The sequence below is a fragment of the Heteronotia binoei genome, chromosome 8 (assembly GCF_032191835.1).
Source record: "Heteronotia binoei isolate CCM8104 ecotype False Entrance Well chromosome 8, APGP_CSIRO_Hbin_v1, whole genome shotgun sequence".
Taxonomy (NCBI): Eukaryota; Metazoa; Chordata; class Lepidosauria; order Squamata; family Gekkonidae; genus Heteronotia; species Heteronotia binoei.
The window spans coordinates 27,745,693-27,766,207 of NC_083230.1; the positions used below are offsets into that span (position 1 = coordinate 27,745,693).

General features: G+C 42.7%; 1 protein-coding gene and 1 non-coding gene across 2 annotated transcripts in view; one reads left to right on the forward strand and one right to left on the reverse strand.

Moving 5' to 3' along the window:
- The window catches only part of KCND2 (potassium voltage-gated channel subfamily D member 2), a 465,895-nt gene that overhangs the window by 275,692 nt on the left and 169,688 nt on the right, over positions 1-20,515 (reverse strand). The window lies entirely within an intron of this gene.
- TRNAV-GAC (transfer RNA valine (anticodon GAC)) lies at positions 8,286-8,359 on the forward strand. Its single transcript has one exon. It is a non-coding gene; the product is annotated as a tRNA-Val (tRNA).

The window sequence follows — 20,515 nt, forward strand, 5'->3', positions numbered from 1 at the left end:
CTGATCTCTTCTGCTTCTGTTAAGTCTCTACCGTTTTTGTCCTATCATGGCCACATACACGTACAAGAAGCCTACATATAAATAATAATATTGGCCACATGCATTTCCCTTATATATCCTTTCCTCTCCCTTCTTTTTGTTGTCTCTTATTCAGTTGTTTAAAAAATGGGAAATGACATCTTTGGTGAATTAATCAAACTGTGTTATTGCATAAAACACAACACACACAATTTATTTCTGAGAAATATGTATATTCTCTGGAATTACCATTTTCCTGTCTCCATAAATCAAGCAACTGTTGATTTATACCAATTGTCAATGAAATAAAAACATATTTTTGGTAATTTACCATGATAAATGTTTACATTTTTTGCAACAGTCCTGTCCATTTATGGGAGTTGACATCATTTCAATCTCCCACGAAACACCAGCTTTCATATAGTAGGATTGTTGAAGTCTCCATCTGATTATTTTTTTAAAAAAAAACTGGTTTATTTTTATTTGGGGCATACAATCCCACCACTATAAGTCTTCACCCCTTGGAAGTTTATTTCAATGCCCACAAGCCTACCATGGTTGTCACTCAATACCAATTCTGCTTTTAGATGAGATTTAATACACAACACAATTCCATTTTTCTTCTTAATAAATTCTTCACCCAGGGCTTTAAAAGTCAAATATTTGTTAGCTTTGAAAATGCTACTGGACTTTTGATCCCTTCAACTAATTAAGAGATCAAGCTTTGCTGTTAGGTTATTTTTCATTTTTTAATCTGTTAGAAATGGAAAGCGGAATCTGTCCAAGTGAAATAATGTGTTGATTTCTGACTGGGCAAAATTTGCTCAGTGCTGAAGATAAGGAAACAGTTAAAGAAACAAGGGGAGGTTAATGTGAAAAAGGCAGCCAGCAAGGTGGGGGGGGGGGAGGAGACAAGTTTAATAAGTTCTTTTAGCAGTATCAGAAACCCCTTCCTAGGATCTTTCAAAAAGGAGGGAGGGGGGAGTTATATTGAGAATGCCTGTACCTTTCCTGAAGGATGGGGAGGAGAGGAGGGAGAATAAAGATACCACAGGCATGATCATGCAAAAGGCTCCTACCTCCATCTCTCACCACCTGAGTATGGAGAGGGGATGGCTAGTAGAATAAGGAGTAATGCACATTGGGGCCAAGAATCCCAGCTACAAATACAAGTTGATGGGGTGTGAACTGGCAGAGACTGACCAAGAGAGAGATCCTGGAGTCATGGTAGATAACTCACTGAAAATGTCAAGACAGTGTGTGTTTGCAATAAAAAAGGCCAACGCCATGCTGGGAATTATTAGGAAGGGAACTGAAAACAAATCAGCCAGTATCATAATGCCCCTGTATAAATCAATGGTGCGGTCTCATTTGGGGTACTGTGTGCAGTTATGGTCACCGCACCTCAAAAAGGATATTATAGCATTGGAGAAAGTCCAGAAAAGGGCAACTAGAATGATTAAATGGAAGGAAGGACCTCCAGGGTCATCTAGTCCAACCCCCTGCACAACACAGGAAATTCATAAATAACTCCCCCTGCCCTCCTCACAGATTTGCCTCACAGAATTAGCATTGCTGTCAGATGACCATCTAGCCTCCGCTTAAAAACACTGAAAGAAGGAGAGCCTACCAACTCCCAAGGAAGCCTGTTCCACTGAGGAACCATTCTGTCAAGAGGTTCTTCCTAATATTTAGCTGAAAACTCTTCTGATTTGATTTGAAGAGGCAGTTAAGAGCAGCAGTTGTGGTTGAGTTGCCAGCTTTGAGTTGGGATACACTTGGAGCTTTGGGGGGTGGGGTGGACTCAGGCAGACTGCTTTTAAAGAAAGCATCCTGTATAAAAACACTTGCAGATGTGTAATTTACCTCTCTGGGTACTAGCCACAAATCTTTAAAAATAAAATTGAGACTCTTCTGCGTGGAGGTGTATTTGTGATTTGTGTGGGTTTTGTTGGAGTGTTCATCCTCAGGTTCTTCTGCCTTTCTGTTATGTATTTTGCACAGTGTGAAGGACCATGTTGTCTGGTGATCTTTTCCTAGGGCCTTACTTGCATACTTTTTTGTTGTTTTTATTAGAATGCATATGGTCTCATTAGAGTTGCCAAGTCCAATTCAAGAAATACCTGGGGACTTTGGGGGTGGAGCCAGGAGACTTTGGGGGTGGAGCCAGGAGACATTGGGGTGGAGCCAGGAGCAAGGGCGTGACAAGCATAATTGAACTCCAAAGGGAGTTTTGGCCATCACATTTCAAGGGACCGCACACCTTTTTAAATGCCTTCCTTCCATAGGATATAATGGATAGTGGCAGCTTCTTTGGGGGGGCTCATAGAATTGGACCCCCTGGTCTTTTTGAAACTTAGGGAGTATTTTGGGGAGAGCTACTGGATGCTATACTGAAAATGTGGTGCCTCTACCTCAAAAAACAGCCCTCAGAGCCCCAGATACCCACGGATCAATTCTTCATTATTTTCTATGGGAATAAGTCTCCAGGGGGAATCATGAGTACCCAGCAGACATTTCCCTCCCCCCCCCCGCTTTCTGATTACCCTGAAGCGTGGGGAAGGCCTCCAAACCGGGGGATTCCCTGCCCCCACCTGGGGATTGGTAACCCTAGGTCTCATTCTGTCAAATTCAAGAACATTGAATCTTATTAATTTTCGGCCCCGCCCAGGCCGTGCCGCAAAGCGGCTGCGTGCCAAGGGGCCACCTTTTGCCTCCCTGGAAGGAGGGGAGGCTGCCTATGAGCTTCCCGCCCATCCGGGAGTGCAGGCGGGCGGAGCGTCGGGGCTATTTGGAGCCTCGACCCCGCCCTCACAGTTCAGGCTCGTTGCCGCTCTCGGCCCACCCTCCCACCCTGAGTAGTACAGGTTTAACCGGTCGCCTTATTAGGGGCCAGGTAGGAATTTTTCATCTCATCTGATTGGCCTGTGGTGGGATGTTTCTTCGCCTACCTTGTACTACCGACAGTGGTGTGGATATTAGGTAATAGGGTGGGGGGTTTTAATTTTGGTCACTTGGCAGAAGGTGCAAGGGGGTTATACCTTGCAGGTGAGCACCCAGGCAACTGCACCTGTGCGTGCAGTCGATACGCAGGAGCGGCAGATGGGCTTTACGGCTCAATGCTGTATAATGCGTATCGTATTCATGCCTCCTCCTAGATTCGCCTCCTTCTGGGTATCGGGGCAGAAGTTTGGAGGAGGGTTTGGCCTGGCCGGCCTGGCATTAGCCAGAATCTTATGGCTCGTGCTGGGGGCAGGGTGACTCGCCCTTTGTGGGACTTGGCGGGGTCTGAGGAAGACCCCAGGGCTTGTCCTACCGTAGGTTGCCCTTGCCGTGTTAATTGTGTTAATTAAATAAAGTGGCCCGTTTCCCAATATTCTGTTTCTGCCTCTTTATTCCGACTAGGGGGGCAATAGTTTAGTGCTCGCTTATCTTTCTTACTGAAATCAATAAAAAGGGCTTTACTTTTGGTGGGACACAGTTGCCATGCTTTAGAGTATTTTTGCGACCTTACCAAGTCATTCATTCACATTGTTCTCCAGGTCTATAGTCCTTGTTTATTGGAGAGTCTTGCTCTCTGATTGAATTGCTTTTTATTGTTTGTATTCAGCCCTGAATCTCATTGTGGAAGAGAGACTGTTTGGTGTAGTGTGCCAGGTGACATTACCAGAACAGGTGGAAGTGACATCACTTGACCTTTGACTTGGAAGTGATGTCTCTCCAGACATGCTCAGTTGTTCAGAATGGTGCATCTTCTACATCTTCCACAATGAAGTCTGATGCAAATAATTCATTTAGCTTCTCTGAAATCTGTCCCTGTCCAATAGTCCTTTTACTGCCTCTCTGTTTTCTTGTCCTGAAGTATTTAGAGAAATGCTCATTGTTTATTTTATGTTATTAACATTTTGTTCTCACACTCCTCCTTTGGGTGCCCTCTCATACATTTTTGCAGTCATCGGATAAGGTTTGTAAAGGAAGACTTCATGCCTTTAAATCTTAAATGCTGCTGGCCTCTTTCTGTCCTTCTCCATGCCCTTTCTAATCTGTGGTACAAATCTGATTAGAGCGTCTATTTCAGTATACTAAAACAACCCACAAACCTTCCTAAAGGTATTTCATCAGCCTGACTTTTTTTTTACATAATTCCTTCATATTTGAGAAATTTCCTATTCTAAAATTAAAATGTCACTGTGTGGATTATCAGGGTAAAATTTTCTTTACACGTCTCTGCAGTTTGACGGTGCTGAAGACAATGGGTTGGATCATGCACAAAATTTTCACATATATGAGAACTACTGAGCAAGTCACAGTATCCACTTGAGCTAAGTCATACTTATTGTATCCCCACTTGCATTTCTACTTGAAACTACATACTATTTATCATGCCTACCACAATAGCAAGGCTACTATCATACCCCAGGAGTACTTTCAACAGGAAAAAAAAAAAATTAAGTCACCATAGCATATAAAAAGTGATAATACACTATCAGGAATTGGGATTCATTAATTAAAGCATCTTTTCCAAAGAGTAGTCAACAATTTTGGCTCCTAGTTGCTGGGGGCACTTAGGGACAGACGTCAATCCCCCATTTGTTCTGTACCTGCTCAGACTTGGACAGATTATTTTTAAAAGACGTCTTGGCTGGGTCCAGACCGGCATTTTAAGCCGACACAGGGACAGCTAACAGATGGATTTTAAAAAATCAAATCCAAATGCGCACATCTGTTGCCCATCTCGCTCCCGTACTCACCCTGTCCTTAGGCATTTCTGCTGTGGCTCAAAAAGCTACCACTTCTGAAGTGGTAGCAAATTTTTGTGCTGCACAGCATTCGCTTCAGCAGGCATCTGAATGCCAGAGCTCACATGCAAGGCGCTTTGGCGGTGTGAATCCACCAGACTGCCCCAAGCAGCTTCCGGCTTTTTTTTAAAAAAGAAAAAAAAAACATTGCTTCCAAGCGCATAGGCACATGGGTAAATAGTCTGGCAACAGTGTCACTAATGTATCTAACTAGATCTTAGACACTGTACAATATTAAACTATGAGTCACTTCACCTCCTACCGTCTCCTGGGAAAGTCCAGTCATGGATTTCTCAGAACTGTATCTGGTTTGGCTCTAACTTTTCTAATCATGTGTTATATCTAGAAATTATAGTATGCTCAGTAAGAGGCAGAATATTCCCGAAGTTCTGTACAAGAATCTCTTTCATCAATGGAATATGCTGCCTTGGCTGCATGGGCTGATAGACCTGTTGGCCCTTCCTCATAACCTGATTTTACCAGCTCACTCTGAGGCTATATTGAAGTCACCCATTATTGGATCTATGTACCTATGTATTCCAACAAATGTTGCCTTCATTCCACTCACAGATAAACTTTCATATCAAAGCTAAATATCACATTGATTTGGAATGTGTACATGAGAGAAGTTTCCACAGTAGATAAGCAGCTAGTATTTAAGTGTAAAGTCAAAACTGTGCAGCAGTCTGAAGGGAACAAAAGAAGAATGAAACAATGATATGAAATTGTTAGCCTATTATGTATTGCCTTCAAGGTTGCCTTTGGACTTTTCTTAAGAGTTGGTTTAGCTTCTTTCTTTATTCCAGTTTTATTTCACGCATATGTTAAATGATAGAGACAGATTGGAACAGTTGAACTATATTTTCTGTAGTTTTTAGTACTGCTAAACTTTATCAATATGTACTTCACAGGCACATTTTGGAACTCTCTACTGACATACACTAATTTAAAATAGGACATACAGAATTCATTCCCACATTACTTTTGTATCACGGGAGTAGCTGTTTCTCCCTATTGAACATTTTGTTTCCACAAAATGGTTTTGGAATTCTGTTCCATCATGCTCCCCCCAGAAAGAAAGAAGAAAGCCCCGGCGAGACAGTATACAAAAGTTATATCCAGAAATGTATTTACCATTGAAAATAAATTAATCTGAAAGTGAAAAGCAAATCCAGCCTTGGGATAATCAGGGGTCACTTTGTAGAAAAATAGGTGGTGGAGCTCATCCAGGGGTTGTTATGCAGCTGCACACACTATTCAGTGAACAAGGAGGTGGAACTCTCAGAAAGAAACTCTCCTGCAAGCTCCCACTGAATCCAAGGCGTGGGGATAATAAAGGATAGTTATGAGTAAAAGAATCCAAATCGATTTTTTAACAAGATAAAATGTTCACAGAAGTAAAAGGCGGAAGATCATGATGACTGGAAACAAGGAGTTAGAGCCAAAGATTCCTCTGTTAATGAGAACACACCTTTGGCTCTAAGCCATTTTTTTAACCAGTTATCATAATCTTGTACCTATACCCTTTCTCCTTGACAACATTTTAACTCTCAGCCTTGATGCCAGATCTCTCTTTTGCACACAGCTACTCCTGCCACTGGAGGGGCCACGGCTCAGTAAAAGAGCATCCGCTTTGCATATGGAACATTCCAGGTTCAATCTCTAGAGTCTCCAGTTAAAAAGATCAAGTAGGAAGTGATGTGAAAGGCCACTACGTGAAACCCCAGAGAATCACTTCATTGCCAGTCTTAGTATTGACTTTGATGGACCAACGGTCTGATTCTATATAAGGCTACTTCGCACGTTCATGACTTTATGGTTTCAAACTGGACTCTCTGATTCTGTGAGAAAATTTCCTCACGACCGAAGAGGACTTTCCTTTCCTTCACAGAAACAACTGCTTCTTGTCACTGACAGGCAGGCACTGCTGACTGTGAACACTCCATAAACTTCACAGAATTTCAGTCAAAGACAAGCAAACAACAGTTTTCAGCCACATGTGATGTGAGGTATTTATTTGGATCTTCCAAAGATACTTCCTTTTTTGAACATATCTACAGTATGTCCCAAACAGCATATTTCCAAAGAATGTTGAAATGTATTACGTTGTAACAAAATATCTAATGAGAGATAAAAGAAAACATAATGATGCAATCTCTCTTGATTGTCTAGAGACCTAGTCAAAATTAGAGCCCCAGAAGAAAAGCAGTTTATATTTTCGTCACTATTGTTTGTATTATTTCCTGATGAAACAAAACAAAGAAAGAAAGAAAGAAATGAAACTGCTACTCATATTCTATGTAGAGGATTTATTTATTTTTGTTTCATTTGTTGTTATGGAACTTTAATTTAAAACAAATTATAATAAAAGAGGGATACAAAATAGATATGCTAGTAAACATTACACAATTGATAAGAGCAAGAGAGATAATAGAACAAATAAATGAAGTAGTCTAACAACTATGAAGCAACAGAAAACACAACCCTTTTTGAAACATGCTATCAAGACAGAAGAGTATTTTAGGGCACAGATAATGCAAGTAATACATTTTAATAATAATAAATAAAATCTTCATTGACTTCTGACAAATTAACTAACATTTCAGTCACTTCTTCCCAGAATTTAGCACTGCAGCCTTATAAAATCAGCCAGTCCTAAATAATAATAATAATAAAAGTAGTCTAATTTACAAGCCAGTTTAATTAGAACTAATAGAATATACAGTGCTGCCAAATCCCCAATATATAGTTTTAGGAAAGAGTGAGGAGTCAGATGACCATTTTAGTTGTGATGGCCAGTTATAAATGCAAAGTTATAGATGACAGTAAATGTATGAAAAGCCAATAATCTCTAGCAGCTGACAGTGCAAAGACACAAACCTCTCTACACCCATTACCCTACAGTTGCAAGGGGTAACACAGCAAGATTATGATCACTTCGATACATTTCTAGATATGTTCTCCTTCCACACTGAGATTCCAGCACCACAGCAAATGGTAATCTGAATGTGAATCCACTCTGTGGAATACATTGTTCACGCCTGTGTCTTTATTTAGTTTTTTTTTTAAAAAAAAATAAACCCAAATGTGTTTTTGTCTGAATGCACCCAACAATGTACTTCATTTCAGAAGGCAGGGATAACCAGAAAAAAGTGTGCTTCTCTTCACTGTCTCAAATGTCAGCAGATTTGTATGACTAAAGATGGTGCTTCTCAGGGCTTTTTTTGTAGAAAAAGCACAGCAGGAACTCATTTGCATATTAGGCCACACCCCTGATACCACCATTGTTTCACACAGGGCTTTTTGTAGAAAAAGCACAGCAGGAACTCATCTGCATATTAGGCCACACACCCCTGATGCCAGGCCAGCTGGAACTGCGGTCCTGTGGGTTCCTGCTCAAAAAAAGCCCTGGTGCTTCTGATACCCTTACCTCAGACTTAATGGCTCATAACTGCATATGTTATATGAGGAGGGGTGTGGCTCAGTGGTAGAGCATCTGCTTGACATGCAGAAGGTTCCAGGTTCAGTCCCTGATATCTCCATTTAAAAAATCTGGTAGTAGGGGATGTGAAAGACCTCACCCTGAGACCTTGAAGGGCTACTACCAGCCGGAGTACACAATACTGACTTGGATGGACCAGTGCATTCAGTATAAGGCAGTTCCGTGTGTTCATTAATAGACTACTCTCCTGAAAAGTATAGTGTTTGACATGACATTGATGGATAAGAAGATTCAGTAGCTGGCTTGCCATGGCTCAACCACACTCAAAAAATTTGGAAATAGGATGAAGAATTATAAGCAGTTATTAGTTAAACTGTGGTTGGTCTTCAAACACAATGTAATACAATACAACACACAAGGATGATTTTGTTGGAAAGTGAAATAGAATATATGATGGCCCTCCCTCAGAGGCAAGATTTTTCCTGTTTTTATTTCCCTTTTGTTTCTAAGCTGCTTTAGTTATCTGTTTTCTTCTTTCTTGAATAATGCTGGCTGTCACAGTATAATATTTCCGCTATTTGCTCAGCCCAGTAACCTGAGGGAAGTAATGGGAGCCCCCCACCCCCTTAACTTCTACAATTTAAATGGAACTCAAGGTTTTTATATTCCAAATTAACAAAATATTTTATTCAACATAGTGGGAAAAGGTCAGAGGAAATAAGGGGTAACATTTCTGAGGTAACTAAATATAGATTAACTCTGAGGTAAAACCAGTACATGCACAGACTTTAGTTCTTATGTTTCAGACTAATGAGAGTTTCTTAAGTTTTTCAAAGTGAATTAAATCTTTATGTTGAGAGGTTTTTGTTCCAGTGTTTTCCCCAAACACTTCAGTACACTTTCTTTGAGTAATCTCTAACTCTTTTGGTTTCCAGAAGGCTGGTGCGGTGCACACTTTCCATACCCAAACTCCTTCTCTTGAAATAACAATACTCATCTTGAGTTGTTAACTGACTCTTAAGGTCTCTAAAGGCAGTTTCTAACCAGACCAGACCAGGGGGCTCTTCACTCTCCAGAGCTAACTCCCTGCTTGACTGGATAGGGAAATTTCTTCTTTCCCCTTCTCTCTTCTTTGGCCTGAATGGAAGTCTTCGCCTACTTCCCAAACTTCCTTCTCAACTTTCCTCCAGTTTTCCTGTCTGTCACATCACAAGACAGCCTTTATTGCCATATATAAAATATAAACTAGAGGGTCAGCAAGGTTACAGATTAACCTGTTACAGATTCCCCCTGTTTTCCTGTCTGTGTTAAACTGCTTTCAATTAGTGCTCAATTCCAAAACTGTCAGTACTTGACTTTTCTCAGCTAGGACTGCAGGGAGAATATGGAGTTGATTTTCCATTAAGGTCTCTGTGCCCAGATAGATAGGGTCCAGTGACCTTGATGGAAGATCCATACCATGTTTTCCTTGCAACTTTGTCTGTGCTGCAATGTGTTTCAATAGAGTGGAGAGCACTTTCAGCTTTCCTATATAGACAGCTGAAGCTCAGGCTTCCTGGAGCTGTGTCCTTGCAAATAAAGGGTTGATGCTTTGAACCAGCTTGTCTCTGCTCAATGGACCTGACCTAATGAGTACTTTAACCTGGGAACCTACAGCCAAAGGAGAATGCTATACTGGAGAGCCATTGCCAATTTAAGTAGACCTGGGGTGGGGGGGAGAAGCTTGTGATGCCATTTCGTTTTCCCAGGTTCAGAGCATTTTATATTTTTAGTTTCTGCTGTGACCCTTGGACTTTTTCTTTTTTATTTTAAAAATTGCATTGCCAAACACCACCTTTCCATTCTAAACGAAATATTGCAGGAGTTTTAAGCATGTTTATATTTTAAGTTTAAAAATAATATCTTTAATTGTGTTTGTCTGTGTCTTTTATAAAGTTTGCATCTCCACTACCTCACATTATATTTTATGATGCACATGGCCTGGCCCCACAAAGTCCCATTTGTGTCAGATCCAGTCCTCCTAACAAATGAGTTTGACACCCCTGGTCTTGGACATTTACTGAGGTGTAGCGAATGTATATATCTATGTAATGACATGTGGGTGATACTACACCAACCTACCATCAATTGAGCACAATTTGGATGCCTTCCACCAGCCTAAGCAATCTTCCTCAAACTTAAATGGCCATTCCTCCAACAGAAGGCCTGTCATGTTGGACAAGGATGCCTTAGGTGCCAAGGAAGGCTTCTTGGAGGACAGTTGGGTCTACTTTATTATGTGTCTGGAAAACATGCTTTGCCCAGGAAACCTCTTCCCCTTCCTTCCATCTACTTTGAAGGTTGCTATGGTTACTGGTGGTAAGAGAAAGCACTTTTCACATTCTTAATGTTTTATTGCTTCACATAACTCAGAGCAAAATGAAGCAAAACTTGCAAATAGGGGCCTCATGCCCCAAGCTTGATGACGCAGCATCTTTGGTGTACATCCCTCCCCCTTTCATCATCACAACAACCAGGTGATGTTGGTTAGGCTGAGAGACAGTAAATGGCCCAGGGTCACTGAGTCAAGGGAAATCAGAGTCTGTTCTTCCTGCTGCCCATTCACTCACCATGGCATCCAAGTGTACCAGCTACAACAACACCATCTACTTTGGTGCAACACATGGTTGGAATCACAATGTGTCCTTCTTAGTCTCCTCCATGGTTGGATGGCTGCTTGCAGAGTCCAAACAGAAACAAAGGCAGTGAAGAGCAAAGTCTTGCACTAGCAACAACCGGTATTTAAGACCTGGGCATGCTCACAGTTTTAGGCTGAACGGCTCTTGTTCATGGTTCATGGTTCTTAGCCTAGAGTGGAAAGGAAGATCTGCCTGAAGAGGGAGGGGAAGGAGGCCCTACTTTGTGCAGTTTTTTGCAGCCTTTCCACCCTTCTCTTATTTGTGGTTTTTTTTGTTGTTGTGTAGTTCTTCATACTGACTTTTGAATATTGCAAGCTGCTTTGGATCTTCATGGGAAGAAAAGTGGAATAAAAATAAGTGTAATGAGAGAGAGGTGATCGGAATCCATGTCTTCCCAGTCCCAATACCCTAAACACTGACACATACCAATTTGCAATAGATTATATGCAACAGAAAATAATGACATAAAATCAAACCTGAGAAACATTTCAGTGGATTAATAAATTTACCCATGCTATGGCTTTCAATGCAATCCTGAACATCATAATGTTGCACTATAGTTTTGCACTTTAGGCAGCAGAAAGTAATCGTGATTATTTTTAGACACGTATTAGCATGTTGTTAAATAGAAACCACGGATTTATTTCTTTCAGCTATTATCCACAAAAGTGCCTATCTCCAAGAATATATGAATGGAAAAGAAACTGCAACCTTCAAAAAATAAGCTGCCCACTCATATACTAATGCTTGTTTCTGGGTCAGTCACAGTTCATCTGTACTCCACATTGTGAGATCGAATGGGTATCAGTTGCACTGACAGCCCTTGGGAGTAAGCCCCAGTGAATAATGTGAAAATTATTTCCAAGTAGACCTGCTTAGAATTGCTAGCAATGTAATCTTTAGGAGGGTGTATTGATTTAAGACAATGGAATTAGAAGTGTGGAACTCCACTGTGGATTGAAAAGTTACAATCCTTAAATCAATACTAGTGCCTAAAACACTTCTGCATTTCCATAGAATTTCCCTGACTTTTGCTAAAGGAGACTGTTTGAAAATGGCTGGGACCATTTCATATTGGAATCTGGAGTGTCTTCCTAAATTCACCTTAGAATAGTGACTAAAAATACATTCCTTCTGAAACTGGGTGCTGACACTGTCTAAGTTGGCAAAGGAGAAAGACTTCGTACATACTCATAGGGCACTATGTAATTACTGCAGGCAGAAAACCAATCCTGCATACTAAGTTTTCTATGTAGGCCTGGCAACCAGTGGGTGATGGGGGGAGAACGTGGGGGGTGCCATCAGCTGGTGTATGATGTTATTTGTGTTTCTTAATCCAGCTGCCTGAGTGGATATGCCACCAGTGTGGGATCTAATTCCTCAAATTCTTCTTCTAAGAGGATCTATCTTCAGGCCTGTACTTCTTCCACTACATGAGATACTAAAGCTGGCTGTGGCACTGAAGAGAGTCCAGGAGCCAAACCACTTTGTATTCCTCCTGACCCTGTACTAGCACTGGGGGTGAAGGTGGGGCAGGCACGCATAGTGGGTGTGGGGTGCCACAGGGGTGAGCAGGGGCCAATGGATCACTAGGGGAATGTGCATCGTCTCTGGAAGTTTCAGATGGTACACCACCACTTTTCCACAGTTTGGTATGGGCTGCTAGATTGGCATCTAGCTTACAGGAGAGTCATTGACTCCGAATGCACTTTATAGAGAGCCAGACCAAATCTCCTGCCTTCAAGATTTTTCCAGCCCATTGTCATTGATCTGAGACCATCTTGTATGCTTGCTTTGCCTGCTCCAGCTGCTCTTGAACAAGGTCTTTCATGGATAATACAGAGGAGTCTGCAATGATCCATGGGAAATGTCATGGGTGACATCCATAGTTTGCCAGAAAAAAGCATTTGCCAAGTTGAGGTATGGACAGAGTTGTTATAAGCAAACTTTGCCATGGGCAGCAGGTCCATACAGTCATCCTGCTGATAGCAACATAAATATTGCTTCAAAGTAGCATTGGTGCATTCTGTCTGCCCATCTTACTGGGCACAATGGGATGAAGACAGATGCACCTGGGTGCCAAGGAGTGCATGCAGCGCTTGCCATAACCACAAGGCAAACTGGATTCTTTTGTCTGAAACCAGGTGTCTGGTGATTCCATGTAACTAGAACACATGCTGTAGGTAGAGCTGAGCTGTGTCTCCGGCTGAAGGCAGGGCCAGGCATGGGAGGAAGTGAACCAACTTGGTGAAGGAATCTACTGCAACCAGTATGTAGATGTGTCTCTGCGACCTAGTCAGGTCCATTATGAAATCTAGGGACATGGTTTCCTAGGACCTAGTTCAGGGGTGTCAAAATCATTGTTATGAGGGCCGAATGTGATATAAATGAAGAAGAAGAAGAAGATATTGGATTTATATCCTGCCCTCCACTCCGAAGAGTCTCAGAGCGGCTCACAATCTCCTTTACCTTCCTCCCCCACAACAGACACCCTGTGAGGTGGGTGGGGCTGGAGAGGGCTCTCACAGCAGCTGCCCTTTCAAGGGCAACCTCTGCCAGAGCTATGGCTGACCCAAGGCCATTTCAGCAGGTGCAAGTGGAGGAGTGGGGAATCAAACCCGGTTCTCCCAGATAAGAGTCCGCACACTTAACCACTACACCAAACTGGCTCTCCTAATGAGACCTTATTGGGACCAGGCCATGTTTGGCTGGGCCATGTTCGGCCAGGCCATGTGTGTACCTGTTTAAGATTAGGTAGCAGAGGACATAGACAAACACAATTATTTTAAAAAAAACCAACTTAAAAACATGCTCAAAACATTAGCATTTGTTGGTCTTAAATGTGCTTTCTTTGTATTTCTCCCATGGAATCCAGGGAATTGGGAAAAGGAAGCTCTGGTTCTTTCCTTCCTTCCCTTCCCTGGGGGACCAGGAGGGGGAGGAGCCTCAGTTAATAGAGGGAAATGGGACTTGGCTTAGTAGCTCTGTGTATGATTGAGAGAGCCTGGCAAAGCAAGCTCTGCCTCACCCCCTCCTCCCCAAGGGAGGAGCCCCAGCCAATGGAGAAAATGGAGGTTTTGCTCTGTAGCAAGTTGGGTACTCATTTTACCAACCTCGGAAGGATGGAAGGCTGAGCCAACCTTGAGCTGGCTACCTGAACCCAGCTTCCACCACAATCAAACTTTGGGTCAGAATTGCTGGTATGCTTTGGTAGGCTCCCATCCTGGAAAGCACAGTTCTGGCTGGATCTTGGGTGGCCATGAGGAACTGAATGGTTCATTGGGCCCAATTAATGGTGGGATTATGCTGACTCAACCAGGTCATTTCCAAGACCACCGGGAATCAAGACATCCATACTAAATCAAAAGACAGTCACTCCTGATGTTGTCTAGCATACATCAGGATTGGCCCTGCCCAGCTCTGATGGTTAACAGGCCACCATCAATGGCTTCTATGATGGCAACACTCTCCTTAGGCTGGGCTGGGGTCTGGTTCTGGCAGGTGAACTCTAGGTCCATGAAGCACCAGGAGGTGCTGGAGTCAGTGATCACATATGTCTTCAGGCAATTACTGTTGGGCAGAAGCAGCTCTATGGGGAGGAGGAGTTTCCCATTTCCAGGATCAAAAGCCCCACTGGATCTGATGGCTCTCCCACATTCACCTAGACCACAGCATGCCCGGGCCAAGTGTTAAATGGACCATCAGGTTGTTGCTTCTTGGGGCAGAAACTGGCAAAATGCTCAGAACCCCCACAGTACAGGCAGAGACCCTGGGTTCTACTCCTTTTTTTCCTGCAGATGCTAATCAGGGCCAGGTTGCCCAAACTGCATGGGCTCACCCTTGCCTGTCCCCACCAACACTGGCAGTGCAGGACTGGACACTGGAGCTGAGCAATGGGGAGGCTCTGTCTTCCACAGCAACTCCCTGCAGAACTCTCTTCAGACCTCCTAGCAATAGTGGATGTGTTGACAGTATTGCCAGTGCTGGGAAAGTGACCAGCCATTTGATATGGGCTAGCTTGTCCAGGATCTCATCTGTGAGGCCCTCCATGAACTGGTCCATCAGGGCTGACTTGTTCCAAGCCAGATCTTGCACCAGGAGCTAGAACTCAGCAGCATAAGGTGCCATAGTGCCATATCCCTGTAGGAAATGGTGGATCTGTTTATTGGTGTTCTGTGATCACCCCAGGTTGGTGAATGCCATTTCCAGCTCCTCCAGGAACCCATCATAATCCTGGAGGAAGGGAGACTAGCTGATGAGAAATGTGGTGTATGATAGCCACCTTCAAGAGGGGTTTAGATAAAAATATGGAGCAGAGGTCCATCAGTGGCTATTAGCCCCTGTGTGTGTGTGTGTGTGTATGTGTGTATGTGTATATATATATATATATATATATATATATATATATATATATATATAATTTTTTTGCCACTGTGTGATACAGAGTGTTGGACTGGATGGGCCATTGGCCTGATCTAACATGGCTTCTCTTATGTTCTTATGATGCCTTACTAGGAGGCCTAGAGAGGACCAATGTAACTTCTGGGTTTTTCTTGGAAATTACATTGCACCATTGGCCAATAGTGCAATGTTTTTTAAAGATTATTTTTCTCCCACTGGCTACAACAACAATGGCAGGAAACAGGATACAGAGGTGAGGGCTAGGAAGCCCTATTTGTATGTACACAGAACATCACATAAAAGTATACATGCAAATCTCATTGAAATACAGGAGAATGGAAGGATATAGTTAGCTGTGTTCACAGCCAACATCAAAAAGCTCCAAACATTAAAAGATAAATAAAGCTCCCACGCAGAGCTTACAGTGGTTGGATATAATCTTAGTGTAAAATACATATTTTATGAATTATCTGAAGATTAATAGCTATTTCTATTACTTAACAGTGACATGACAGAGACAAAGCACTTGGATTCCCAATGCAGAGCATACAATTCATCTATGTTTTGTGCTTTCCTCATGCTCAACTTCTAAAGAATTTACAGAATAAAGCACATTTTGAGTCAAAATCTAGTAAATCTCTGGGTGTAGTCTTTAAATTAAAAGCTATATCTTCCTGTCAGGATAAACTGCATTTTTTTTCCAAAAAGTGGATTGCTGAACTGTAGCAGGGCTAGGGCTACAGAAACAAATCAGAACAAATGTGCACTTCTGGCAAGTCTGTGTGCTATGTATTGCATCTCACGGGGTTCTTGTTGTCTGAGCTTGAGACAGGCAGTCCTTGCAAACCAGGATCCTGAAGCCTGGAAGAACTGGTCAATAAGGATGCTAGGCATGTAACAACTTGTAACAAAGAGATGCAAATGAAGGATTCGGAGTGAGCCAATAGGAGTAACTATTGCCTGCTATGGGGGCATGGTTAACCATGGCCAGATTGTATATAGTTACATGGCCAGATTGTATCTAGTTGCAGTTGTGAGAAAAAGACCCCTAATTTCAGAACATCATAGTCACCCGCTTGGTTGCCAGGGTGCCTGGAGATTCAACTCACACACATCTGCCAGGAAAACGTGGTTTTTGTCTACCAGAATTTAAGGGACTTATGTGAGCACTAAACAGCCACAACGTTGCAGCAGCATTCGGTAGCTCTGGAAGAGTGCTAACCAGGAGAATAGATGGGTTTCCAGCCGCTCTGTGCGTGCACCATCTTGGCTGTTGCAGCGGAAGAAGTTGCGCCGCCAGGAACTGTCCGGGCAGACGGTTTCCAGCCTCGACCACGAAATCCATGTTGGTAGGCTAACATCATCAGCAACTATCTTCCTGCAATGTCAGACTCCATAACGGCGAAGTGGGAGGCTCATGTACTCAACAGCTGTCACTTATGCATAAGGCAATCAAGCTTATCTTAGGCGTGGATCCTGTCAGACTGCCTAAGTCTTTGTCCAACGGAACCCAAGACAATGGATGGTGCCAGCAGAGGAGTGAAGAAGAGGAAGAACATCTTCATCTAGAGCCAAGCTTCTTTGTATAGATCGGGTGTTACCTTAGGTAGCAATATGGCCATCTATTGTCACCTTTTAGATAAGTTTTGATAGCTTGTTAATCCCTTCCACCCCAATAATTCTTTTCCCTAATGGTCACCCTGGAGCCTCCCCCTTTTCCCATTGTTACCTGAAGGCCCAATCAGGTAACCAGGGTCAGGTATGCTCATTGGCCAGGTATGGGTACCCAATCAAGTGCCCCCAATAAACTGGCCATTGGACACCACAAAAGTCCAGCCCTTATGGTCATTGTGGAACCTCCCCTTTTTCTGAGGTCATCACCTGTCATTCGCCCCTGCACCTCCCATCCCCTAAGGCCTCAAGGTAGTCCTTATAACCTCTGACCCAGCTCCCCACAGGGGTGCATCTAGCAGTACCCCATTCCTGCTGTTTAGATACATCCCCGATTCCTGATCAGTTGAGGGTCCCTTCCCCTATTGCCCTAGCTTGTCGCCATTGGAGCCTTCCTCGAAGACTACGATCGGTAATTATCACCCTGTTTGTCCATCCTTATGTTACCTCTATATATTTCTCTCTATTTTTATTAGGTCTGTATGTATGTTATATGTATCTATTATCTTATATGTGTGTTCTATATTTTTCTGTAATAAATTCATAATTGTTTTATTTAATTAGTGTCCTTGGTCAATTTAGCAATAATTTCTGGAAGTGGAATCCTGTATACATAGATTCTAGGTCCTGAGCCAAAGCTGCCCACCTGTCAATTCCCCAACCTCTATTGAGGGCATTTTGGCTTACACAGTGTTCTGCTGTGACTGTTTCTTCTTGCAATAAAGTGTTCTTGGTTGATTCAGAGATGGCTGAACTCACTTTATTTCACTGTGGGAGGGCTTAAGAGAGGTCTTTTACATAAACAGAGAAAAGCTGAGTCACAGCCAGATAAGTAATGTAATAAACCAAAGACTGGAGCTTATCACCGACCTCAGTGATCACTTCTTGACTTTGCACAGATTTGTAAATAAGCATTAAATAAATGAGTAAATGACACACACACAGCTTAGCCTCCAATGTGTCTCACAAGGCACATTCATAACAAAATAATCAGTAAATGACCTATTTTTTTTATTTTTCATTTGCCATGCATAATGATTGGAATTTTAGGATTAGGTCTCTTCTTCAATAACTATAGTCCCTTTCTTTCTCAAAGAGATAAGTATACACAGTGAAAAAAAAGAGGAACCTCCATAACAAATCTACTTTTTCTTTCCTACATGAAGAGATGTTATTAATGACTAGGGTTGCCAAGTCCAGAAATATCTGGGGACTTTGGGGGTGGAGCCAGGAGACACTGGGGTGGAGCTAGGGGGAGGGGGGGAAATGGCGCCGGGGACCGTGGCGAGCCGCCCCGTCTCGGAGCGGGCGATGCCGCTGCACAGCTGCCGCCTCTTCTCCGCTAGCCGTGGCTGCTCCTCTGAGATGGGCTCAGGCTGGGCCCATCTAGGAGGAGCAGCTGCGGTGGAATCGGAGGGGGGGGGTGGAGGCGGGCCGAGGGTGTGGCGAGCCGTGAGTCCGGGTCCTAGAAGGGCCCGGATTCGTGGCTTGCCATGCTCCTGGCCTGCCTCTGCCCTCCCCTTCTCTGGTTTTGCCTCGGAGGCGGGGCAGGCAATGCCTCTGCGCAGCTGCCGCCTCTTCTCCGCTCGCTGTGGCTGCTCCTCCGAGATGGGCTCAGCTTGGGCCCATCTCGGAGGAGCAGCTGCGGTGGGCGGGGAGGGGGCGGCGCAGCGGCTTTGCCCGGTCCAGGATGGGGCAGCTCACCATGCTCCTTGGTGCCATTTCCCCCCTCCCCCCGCTTCCATTTTTTTGGGGAGAGGGTGGAAATCCTGATGTCCCCTGCCAGGGTGGGAGGGTTGGGAAGCCTATTAATGACTTTCATAATCCATTGTTCAAGTTCATTTGCAGAATCACTGAAGTTATTTAGTTTCATTTGAATTATGCTTTATGTGGCATTATAGTGCTCTTCTAGCAGTTAGACCTCCAGCTCTCCCCCAGCTTCCCAGCAAGAGGCTGGTCTGTAATGTGAAGAGTGTCTTGAGTGGTAGCCATGTATTCAGCAAGTTGCAGACAATATTGTTAGTTGATTCCAAAAATCTATGTAGTATGGAAGTTGACAGAACTGTTTCAAATGCTTTTGTCCGTGTCTAACAGTGATTGTTGCACTAGACTGGAACATTTAAATTTTATTTAATAGAAAAAAGTTGGCCCAGGGAAGACTGCCACAGATAATGTCCTGTGAAACACAAATGCACTTTCACAAAGTGAGAGAAATCTTCTGTCAGTACAACCATCAAAACATAGGAGGCTAGATCATGTCTATTTGTTCAGGTACTCTAATATCTGCAGTGCTGCACTAACTTCTCTGGTACATATGGGTCAGCCACAAGTTCTCTCAATGCTGTTCTGCTCAAGAGCAGTTCTGGGAAAGCTCTCAGTCCCACCTACCTCACAGGGTGTCTGTTGTGAGGGGAAGATAAAGGAGATTGTAAACCACTCTGACAGTCCTTCAGGTAATGAAGGGTGGAGTATAAATCCAATCTCTTTTTCTTCTGTATCTTAAAGTCTTTCATATGTACTGCTTTTCAAATCTCTTATCCCTGAGTCCAGGTTTAGACCAGACTCTAGGGGCAGATAATTGTTGCAGACTTAAAGGTGGTATGATATTTGTGACCATGTCCAGTTATTGTCTTGTTTTGAATTTTGTAACACAATATAAAAAATATATGCTAATACCTTTGAACAGAAATTATATTGGGGTAAATGTGAGCCCTTGGGCAAAGATGCTTCTATTGTACCACCATCAAATCTATTTTTTTTTGGGGGGGGGGGGATTATTTTATCTCAGAATGAGTATCATTGTGTGAACTCAGCTGGATGATCAAGGGAGAGTCATGTGAACTAATCACTACTCAGAATATCAATAAGACAACCCAAGTAACAGACTGCTCTATGCTACATATAACTGTACCACATGGTGTTTTTTCAGCAGAGTTAATGCAGTGATTTTAACATGGATAGTGGGCTTTCATCATGTGTTAGTTCAAGATAAAGAAATATTAAAAGATAACAACACAGAGTTCAGTTCCATCATCTTATATGAACACTATATATAAAGCAGTAAATAATACTGTTTATATAGTTATATTCCTTGAGCTCAACGATACATATATGTGAACTCTCTAAAATATATAATTACTTAATTGACTCTCTTCACTCAAATACACCCTCTTATATTAAATGTTGGAATTTAATGCTACCTCAAAGGCTAGATGAAAGCAATTAGAAAAAGATCTGGAACTCCCCTTCCATTAAGGCTAAAAACACTGGTATCCAACTCCAATTTTTAAAAATGTATTCACTTTGGCATTTAAACCCTGCCATGATGAGTAAAATCTCTAGGGTCTCAAGTCCAGAATGTTGGAGGAATTGTAAAACTAAAGGCTCCCCATATCATATGTGGTGGGAATGTCCAACAGTGTCAAATTTTTGGAATAAAGTGGTAGAGCAAATAAAACTCATATTCGATCTAACCATTCCGGTAGATTTAAAACTTCTTTTATTTG